This window comes from Acinonyx jubatus, chromosome A1, assembly GCF_027475565.1.
Source record: "Acinonyx jubatus isolate Ajub_Pintada_27869175 chromosome A1, VMU_Ajub_asm_v1.0, whole genome shotgun sequence".
NCBI classification, from domain to species: Eukaryota; Metazoa; Chordata; class Mammalia; order Carnivora; family Felidae; genus Acinonyx; species Acinonyx jubatus.
Window position 1 is genome coordinate 47457401 of NC_069380.1, and position 10763 is coordinate 47468163.

General features: G+C 39.3%; 1 long non-coding RNA gene across 1 annotated transcript in view; it reads right to left on the bottom strand.

Moving 5' to 3' along the window:
* The window catches only part of LOC128314375 (uncharacterized), a 160404-nt gene extending 150122 nt beyond the window's left edge, over positions 1–10282 (bottom strand). Inside the window, exon 1 of the long non-coding RNA XR_008295950.1 lies at positions 10184–10282. This is a non-coding gene — a long non-coding RNA (uncharacterized LOC128314375). The remainder of the gene's footprint in view (positions 1–10183) is intronic.
* Between the last annotated feature and the right edge of the window lie 481 nt (positions 10283–10763).

A 10763-nucleotide genomic window follows, 5' to 3' on the forward strand; every position in this document is an offset into this window, starting at 1 on the left:
ACAACCATGCTACAAAGTTAAAATCAGTTCTATTAATTTCCTCATTTTTAGATGAGGAATTTGCGTCACAGAGACATTTGAGTGTTTACTAAATTTGACTGATGGGAAAAGTGGAACAGAAGGAAAAAGGAACTGACATGCATTGAGTGCTTAGTACACTGAGGCATACTACACTTGGTGTTCAGTTGAAACCAAACAAGTACCTAGAGGAAGGTATTTTAACCCTCTTTTAGGCAGGAAGACTAATGTTCTGAGAAATAAAATCATTTCTTGAATATACTTAGCTAGAAAATACACGATGGATCCAATTAGCAGGCTCCCTGTGTTTTTTGCATTGTTTTTCCTCTATGCACATCTGTTTCTGTCCAAATTTCCCCTTTTTATAAGGACACAAGTCATTTTGGATTAGGACCCACACTAATAACTGCATTTTAACTAGATTATCTCTGTAAAGACTCTATCTCTAAATAAGGTCACATTCTGAGGTACTAGGAGTTACCAACATATCCATTTTTGGAAAAGAATCACAACTCAATCCATAACAGAATTTAACCTCACACTTTACAGAAACTGAGATATAGTGTAAGCCTGTGGTGGGGCCCAGAACTCTTGGATGCTTAGGAAGCATCTCAGTTGGGATTTGATCCTGATACTCAGGCTTCACTGAGAACTGACCATTGGCAAAGGGATGAAAATAAGAGAAATAAACACAGACAGTGCCTGCCTCTAGACGTTAGAACAGGTACTATTAACATTTTCTTCCAATCCCTATCAAAATAACACCAGCATTCTTCACAGAGCTAGAACAAACAGTCCTAAAATTTGTATGGAACCACAAAAGACCATGAATAGCCAAAGTAATGTTGAAAAAGAAAACCAAAGCTGGAGGCATCACAATCCCGGACTTCAAGCTATATTACAAAGCTGTAATTATCAAGACAGTATGGTACTGGAACAAAAACAGACACTTAGATCAATGGAACAGAACAGAGAACCCAGAAATGGACACACAAATGTATGGCCAACTAATCTTTTGACAAAGCAGGAAAGAGTATCCAATGGAAAAAAGACAGTCTCTTTAGCAAATGGTGCTAGGAAAACTGGACAGCAACATGCAGAAGGTTGAAACTGGACCACTTTCTTACACCATACACAAAAATAAACTCAAAATGGATGAAAGAGCTAAATGTGAGACAAGAAACCATCAAAATCCTACAGGAGAAAACAGACAGCAACTTCTTTGACCTAAACCGCAGCAGCTTCTTACTTGACTTGTCTCTGGAGGCAAGGGAAATAAAAGCAAAAATGAACTATTGGGGCCTCATCAAGATAAAAAGTTTCTGCACAGCAAAGGAAACAATCAACAAAACTAAAAGGCAACTGACAGAATAGGGAAAGACATTTGCAAGTGACATATCGGATAAAGGGCTAGTATCCAAAATCTATAAAGAACTTACCAAACTCAACACCCCCCCCCAAAAAAAATTATCCAGTGAAGAAATGGGCAGAAAACATGAAAGACACTCTTCCAAAGAAAACATCCAGATGACAAACAGACACATGAAAAGATGCTCAACCTCACTCAGCATCAGGGAAATACAAATCAAAACCACACTGAGATACCACCTCACACTGGTCAGAATGATTAAAATGAACAACTCTGGAAGCTCAGTCATTGACAAGCCAAGAAAAGAGACCTTGAAGAGATCTTTCCCTCACAGCCTTCAGAGAGGACTAGTTCTGCTGATGCCTTGATTTTAGAATTCTCACCTCCAAAATTGTGAGATAAACTTTTGTTTTTTAAGCCACTCAGTTTGTGATAGGTTGCTACAGCAACCCTGGGAAACCAATGCAAGTCTCATTTAAGCTTTATCTCTGGAGTCAACTTGGTTGCAAATGGAGGAGAAATTTATGATTGTAAGTGCAGTCTACTTTTGTAGAAGTCAGGTGAAATTGCACACAGGACATCCAGATAGCAAACAGACACATGAAAAAATGCTTGACCTCACTCATCATCAGGGAAATGCAAATCAAAACCACAATGAGATACCACCTTACACCACTCCAAATGGCTAAAAGGAACAACTCAAGAACTGACAGATGTTGGCGAGGATGCAGAGAAAGGGGAACCCTTTTTCACTATTGGTGGGAATGCAAACTGGTGCAGCCACTCTGGAAAACAGTATGGAGGTTCCTCAAAAAGCTAAAAATAGAACTACCCCACCACCCAACAATTACACTACTGAGAATTTACCCAAAGGTTACAAAAATGCTGATTCAAAGGGACACACGCACCCCAATATTTATACTAGCACTATCAACAATAGTTAAATTATAGAAAGAACCCAAATGTCCATCAACTGATGAATGGATAAAGAAGAAGTGGTATGGGGCACCTGGGTGGTTCAGTTGGTTAAGTGACCAACTTTGGCTCGGTCATGATCTCATGGTTCATGAGATCGGACCCCATATCAGACTCTCTGCTGTCAGCGCCGAGCTTGCTTGGCATTCTCTGTGTCCGTCTCTCTCTGCCCCTCCCCTGCTTGTGCATGAACTCTCTCTTTCTCAAAAATAAATAAGCATTAAAAAAGTGATATATACAGAGAGAGTATGTATATATGCGTGTATACATATACATATACACACATACCACACACACACATGCACACAATGGAATACTACTTGGTGATCAAAAAGAATGAAATCTTGCCATTTGCAACAATATGGATGGAACTGGAGGGTATTATGCTAAGTGAAATAATCAAAGACAGAGGAAGACAGGTATCACATGATTTCACTCATAAGTGGAATTTGAGAAACTCAACAGAAGAACACAGAGGAAGGGAAGGAAAAATAAGATAAAAACAGAGAGGAAGGCAATCCATAAGACACTCTTAAATACAGAGAACAAACTAAGGGTTGCTGGAGGTGGGGTGGAGGGATGGGTTAAATGGGTGATGAGCATTGAGGAGGACACTTTTCAGGATGAGCACTGGGTGTCATATGTAAGAGATGAATCACTGGGTTCTACTCCTGCAGCCAAGACTATACTATATGGTGACTAACTTCAATATAAATAAAAAATACATTTAAAAAGAGTCTCATTAGTTATCAGAAATATTAATATTACAAAACAGAAAGAATGTTAATAAAGTGATTTATTGAAAAAAAAAATTTCTCCTGGTTGAGAGGTATGCTGCATCTGTCCTATTCATGAGACCCCAGGAAGCAAAAGGACATCTTGCTTGGCTTCCCTTCCCCCGAGCTTCTAATCCCATTGACACAGTGGTTGACACCCCTTCCCATGCTGGAGCAGTGCTGAGGGTAGGCTTCTATTATAACTGGAGGAGCTCTGTTGGTCTGCTACTTAAGCAGGAAGATCTGAATTGGTTTCTCTTCCTTATGCTCTTCAGATCCAGCACTGTAACAGCTGGTTTCCACACTACTTGTGCTTATCTATCAAACAGTGATAAGGTGCATTCCTTCCGAGAACGGCTGCCTTCCCATTCTGCCTAGGTGGCATGAAAGATCAGTGTAATTTGGATATTCACTTGACCTACTGACATGGGACACAAGGCAGAATCCAGGAGATACTTTTAGTACACAGATATTCATTCAGGTGTAGATTTATCTGGAAATAACTTCAGTGGTCAAGGACATGTGTTCTCTCTCTGTAATAAGATTGAAAGCTCACAAGAAAAATGATAAGAAAGATCTCTAGGGCCAAATTGGTGGTAAATATCACATTGTTATCTCTGGTGATAATTTGCTGCTTATTATGGGATGTGCACTATAATGGTGACGGCTGAGTGAGGAACTGAGAGAAACTGGAATATGCTAAAATGAGGGAAGGGTTATTGTTTTGCATATGTGTGTGCCCACATATGCATGAGAGAGAGAAGGGAAGGGAAGGGAAGGGAAGGGAAGGGAAGGGAAGGGAAGGAAAAACTTGTAGAAGTATTTTTGACACATTCATGATCTGCTCCTAGAATGTATGAAGATGTAATTAAGTCAACAAAATCTCCTGAGAATCTTCAATTCAGGAAAATCTCTGTGTTTGTTTGTTTGTTTTTACCCCAGGACTCAAAAAGCCATAATTCCTAAAGGTAGAGGATTTCCTAGTAGTTGGAAACATAGTCAGAGATTCCAAATCCCCCTAAAGTCTGACTTCTTTCATTTACCTGATGTCCTATCTGCAGATCCAACTCCCCCTAATGCTGGACAGAAAGAATAACCTCATTATTATTCTTTCAAATGTGAGATCCACTCCCAACTCTGACTGGTGAGGCTTCTGGACCCTTGTATGTCTCAGATGAAGAACCATGTCAGAACATAATCCAATGACCTCCACATTTACATGAGAGATGCACGCTAATAGTTGTGGGTGTGTTGACACTTCACAGTCTCAGTGCTGTTTTTTACTCATCCATAATATTGTTGCCAGTGTGGATTGTGACCATTAGGTTTTCAGCCTTATGAAGCTTAGGATATGATGTCTACTTACTACTTTAGGAGGGACTGATTTGGGAGGGACTCACAAACCAAGTGCTAAAGACCCAGGACTCAGTCAACCAGGTGTTAGTATCCATATGGCTCTCCTTCTCCCAGCTCCTGATCGTCCACAGGTATCATCAGTGACTAGAAGATATTAGCCCAGTTAATCCTATTTCCCAAGATCCAGCCCCACTCTTCTCTCTCCAGACTTTTGCACTCTTAATGCAGCTCATTTTCATGTGTTAATTAAGAATTACACAAGAGAGAGCAAGATGTAGATTTTACTCTTTCAGTCATTTGCCTGAGTGCTATTAAAGTAACTATTTCTCTTTTTTATGCAGTACTTATCCACACATATTTGTCTTCTTTGGAAAATGATTCCTATAACTGTGCTCCTTACTCAAGGTGAGCTTTTTTTTTTTTTTTGGCTTTCTAATAATTTAATTATTTTATGTTTTAAAATGTTTAAAAACACTACTAGAATATGAGTTGGTTCAGAAAGAGGTACATTTTCCCAATGTTTCAGTCAACAGGGTGAAAATATTTTGCCCTATTTATCCAATTGTCTAGATTTTTGTAGTTTTTTCTATCTGATTTAATTTACACCAGACTCTCTGATAAGGCATGAGGGTATGAGAAAGCTGTGAAATAGAGAAAAAAGTATAGCAATAAGTGATATGTAACTAGTAATATGCCAAATTGTGGGGGTGGGGTGGGGGTTATGATATGTTTCTGTGTCTGTAATATCTTTATCCATTGTGTCTCCTTTGATCTGGGAAGGTTGGGACCGGTTTATTATCCATTAAAGAAACCAGCCAATTGTGGGTGTAAAAAGAATGCACATGTATATTTTATTTAGTCATACAGGAAAGAACCTGGTTTTGAAGGTGATGATATTATTTTCAAAGAAATCATATATTTCCCTAAGGGGCATTTTTGATAACAAGTAACCACTCCACTTCTGGGCACACAGCCCTGTAGATATAAAAAGAAAGTGAGTCTTGGCATTAGTTGTGAAAAGCTGTACATATGGAACAAAAGCAAAACTTCCAAGTAGCAATTGTTCAACAATATGCAAAATGCAGGAAAAACTTCACTGACTTCCCAGAGGGAAAAATGTAAGGATTTAGGAATAGAATTAATACACCCTTTTTTAGGTCTTTGAATTAGAAGCGTTCATCAAAGTGGAGTAAGGAGAATCTAGAATATTTATGCAATAAAGGCACAGGTTTCCTTATATTTTGGGTCAGACAATGTTTTACCTAGTCCATAATGGTAGCCATGCAAACTGTCACTGAAAGGATTGACACAGGGTTAAAGAAGTCATAATTTCATATTTAAAAAATTGTGAAATCTAATGAAATCTGAATTAATTACACATGAAAAGTGAGAATAAGTCAAAATGTGCATCTGATCATATTGTGGTCACAATCCACATTAAGGGACGTATGAAAGTGTAGCAGTAAGAAGCAACAGTGATAGAACCTTAAGGTTGCAGATTATGTGCTGTGATACCCGACTCCCTTTTCCTCTGTGCATTATTCCTAAATCAGGTTACAATAATGTTGACTAGCAAACTGTGGAGCTGTTTCCACACCTAGCATTGCTTGCTTTCTAGTTCTATCTTTAATAGTACAGAGTAGAAAGTTACCTCTGCAGAATGTAAAGCTACAAGAAAGAAAATTAGAGCCAGATGGGGATGGAGGGTGGGTGGGAAGTATCCAGGAATTATAGTTCTAGACAAGCTTGAAATTGTTTCTAAAATAGCTCATTAAAAACAAACAAACAGGGGTGCCTGGGTGGCTCAGTCAGTTAAGCTTCCAACTTCTGCTCAGGTCATTATCTCCTGGTTCCTAAGTTTGAGCCCCGCATCGGGTTCTGCACTGACAATGCAGAACCTGCAGCCTGCTGGGGGTTCTCTCTCTCTCTCTCTCTCTGCCCCTCGCCACTTGCATTCTCTCTTTCTCTAAATAAATAAATAAATACCCCATAAAACAAACAAACAAAAAAACCTTGAACCTAAATTCAGCTTGTACAACCCTTCTTGCAATTGTCCATTAAGACCATGCAGGATCCAAGGAACACCACCAGCAATGCCCAGCGTCAGAGCCGCATGTTTGCTGTCCCCTAGCAGCCCCTCAGTAGTGAGGTCTCACCCTACATGAAGCTGTGTACATTTCTTGAATAAAATGAGTTTCCATGCCTGAGCACACACCCACTAAAAGTGAATCAGAAATGTGTGAAATGACAACGGCAGAAAACGCGTATGTAATGAGATTTAAAAATTGGCCTATAAGCAAGCAAAGAACTGACTGCAGAGATCAGATATTCAAGGAAATATGGATGAGCTTACTGTGTTGACTGTTTTCATGTTTCTGGAATGTATTTTAAATTAATTCCTACCTAAGTGCACTTAGAACTCACGTCAGGTGGCACCATTACTTTCTAATCCACAGTAGACCCAAAGAAGAGTCAGAGATCAGAAAGGAAATGCTTGTGTTTCTTGAGGAACACGTATGCGGGTAGGACAAGGCACTCACTTGCTACACACATCATTAATTCGGGCTTCATTAAAATACTATGTTCACAGGGCGCCTGGGTGGCTCAGTTGATTAAGCGTCCAACTCTTGATTTCACTCCAGTTGCGATCTCCTGGTTCGTGAGTTTGAGCCCCACGTGGGACTCTGCACTGAAAGTGTGGAGCCTGCTTGGGATTCTCTCTCTCCCTCTCTCTCTGCCCCTCTCCCACACATTCCCTCTCTCTCAAAATAAATCAACATTAAAAAAAATTTTAAATACTGTGTTCACTTTGAAGTCTCATAAATGAGATGTAACTTGGAAGACTATGTAGTCATTCCTTTAAAAAAAAAAAACTCTCAGTGAATAAAAGCTAACTTTATTGCTATCATCTATGCTGGAAGCCTGAAGAAGAATAAAGGATATAAATTATTTTGATGTTACTCTGTTCACTGAAATAAATACAAGAGGATAATTAAGTCAATGCAATTTAAAAAGCAGTGCAAAAAAAGGGTAAGCCTTATAAAGAATATACTTGCTTTACTAGTTGTGCAACTTGTAACTTTTAGTAAGGAAGTTTATTTTTTGGAGGCAATTTAAGAAATAGCAACTCAGCTGACTTTATGGTTTTCATATACTTAAGATTTAAGGGTAATGGTGGGCAACATGACCTCTTGAGTTATTTCCAAGCCCCAGTGACAAGTAAGGTTTAAATAGAGGTAAAATTTATTAAAAAACACCATAGGAAATACAAACATATGCAAATGTCCAACTGGCCCCAGTAACACTCATTAATATGTTAAATATAAAGCAAAATGATACCTTAATATTGCTGATTTATTTTCATAAGACCACTCATGGAAGATGCATTACTGTAGAAGGTTAAAACGGCCTCTTTGGATGCACAATTCAATACAACAGTCAAGGAAAATCCAACCATAGTCCATCTCAACTGACTTGGATGTTGACATTCTTATTTGAGTGGCTATACTGCAAATGCATATTTCAAATCAAGAGCGTTTGCCAAATGAATTAGAGGATAACTGGACATGTTTTGGAATAACAACGTGACGACTGAAAATATTCTGAACTATAATTTTGTTTGTTTTTCTAGACTCACAAACTCAGGCCAAATCTTATCATCATCATTCATTTATTGATTCAACTGTGTACCAAAACTATTTGCAGCACTGAAGATTCAGTGGTGAGAAAATCAGACAAAAATCCCTACTTTAGACTTCTAGCTCAATAGGGAGTTTAAATACTTGTAAAAGAAGACAGTCAGTAAATGAATAAACTTAATAATGTAATCTGAGGGTCTCATGGACTCAACGAAGGAAATAAACAAGGTGATTTGATAGAGAGCAATTGGGTGGGGTTGAAGGAGGTAGAGTCAGGGGCTACTAATTGCATGGTCATGGATGACCTGGCCCAGAAATCAGGAAGGCTGGATTTTTACCCAACTTCTGCCACCAACCAGCTGGTTGGCCTCAGACAAGAAACATCTGTCAAATGAGAAGCTTGGTTAGACTAAATCCAGGAGCTTTTTAACAGTCTATGATAGGCAGAATGGCCCCCCCTAAATATTATCCCCTAATCTTCAGGCTCCCCTAATCCCTGGAACCTGTGAATACATTGTGTTACAGGGTGCAAAGGGTTTTGCAGATGTGATTAAGGTTAAGGACCTTGAGATGGGGAGATTATCCTAGATTATCTGAATGGGCACAGTCTAATCCCATTAGTTTTAAAAGTAGAAAAATTATTTTGGAGCTGGGGGACTTTATCCCCTGTTGCTGGAAGGGTCCCATAGGGAAAGCATGAGAAAGAATCCCTGCATCCTCTAGGAGCAAAGACCAATCCTCAGCTAACAGCCAGCAAGCAAATGAGGGCCTAAGTGCTATAACTCAAGGAACTAAATTGAACACATAACCTGAAGCAGATTCATCACGGAATCTCCCAGAAGGAAATGGAACCCAGCTTTATGAGTATCTAAGCAGGGGACCTAGGTGAGATGCACTGGGAGATAATGGGTATGGTTTCAAACTGCTAAATTTGTGATAATTTGTTGTGACAGCAATAGAAAACCAACATACACGGCCACTGAGCAAAAACATGGAGTCAACCTCTACCCTCTCTCATCTTCTGTCTCTCACTCTTTTCCACCCTCAACTCCAGACAATTGGTAATTCATATCAATTTTACCTCCAAAATGTGTATTGACCCATCTTCTCATCTCCACAAATTTAACTTCATCTCTCAACTGGAGTGTCCCAGAACTGGACCCTCTACCTCTGTCTTATTTTGACTCTTGATCCCCAATCTGACCTCCAAATTTTTACTTTAAAATTTACTTTAAAAATGTAATCATGACATTTCTTTTTTGCCAAATCTTTCCATAATTCTACTAAACCAACAGATTCAAGTTCAGTCTTCATGGAATAAAAAGAATGTCCATTGCATGGCTCTTATGTAACCCCTCCAGTGTCCTATCCCACTCTCTGCCTTATTCTTTATGCTTTCATATGGAGAAGTGTGATTTTCCTTAAGTATAACCCTTAGACTCAGGCACACAGGGTATCTGTTTTATGATCTCTGCTTTCCAGGGGCCTGGTTCTGATGCTCTCTGGTCTTCCTCACAGATGAGCTGTCCAGGTGACTAAGGAAGAATTCACTCACAGTCTATCCTTTCTCCTTGTGAACCAGACTACTGATGTCTGCTCTCTTGAATTCCCTGGACAAATTACCCAAGGTTTGTGCTCCAAACAATAGACTATGACCCTGGGCAGGTCTGAGGTAGGCGGGCTGGGGGCAAATCTTACCACTGTTTCTGAAGAAAGGGAGGTGGAAGATGGAGCCAGGGGTGAGAAAAGAGAAAGGTAGGCTACAGGCTAAGGGCTGACTCTCTCTTCACAGTCACATTTCTAGCCTGGAATTCCAATAAGCTCCAGTATTCCCACATATAGCTTGGCCTTCTAGGATGTTATGAAGGAACATTTGTCAAGGTAGGAGGATAAAACATATGTAGCAGGGTGTTACCATGTTTTATTACTTTTATATATTTAGACATAAGGTATGTAGCCTCCATTTTTACCCTTGCTTTGATCCCTGCAAATGTCCCCCCCCCCCCATACCATGTCTTCATGTTGTTTCCTCCTGTGGAGGACCTACTCACCATTCTTCACCTGCCCAACTCTTACACATGGTTCAAGATTCAAGTCAGTGATTGCCACCTCCAGGAAGTCTCCAGTGATTCTCAAGTGCCCCTTCCCTGTCAACGTGTGCAAATGTGAAGTTATTAATTAAGTCTCTCCTACACTGTAAGATGAAGAACAGATACTACATTTTATTCATTTTGTTGTCTCATTACCATAGTGTCTGATACATGGTGTGGGTTTAATTAAGGTTTATTGAACTGAAAACTGAAAGCAAATGGTCCATTCATAACACATTCAACAAGTATTTATTAAGGAATAAAATAGCACAAAGTGGGGAAGAAAATATGTGTGTGTGTGTGTGTGTGTGTGTGTGTGTGTGTGTAGGTAGGGGAACAGATGTGGCAAACACATCTTCCTAGGTCACATAATAGTAATAGTTGACATTTCTTGAACACTAACCATTTGCCAGGAATTGCACTAAGTATTTTACAGTTACAGTTAACTCTTGCAAGTCCATGAGGTAGGAACTATCATGATCTTCATTTTATAAATGAGGAAACAGAGGTATAGAGAGGTTAAATGACTTGCCTGCAGACC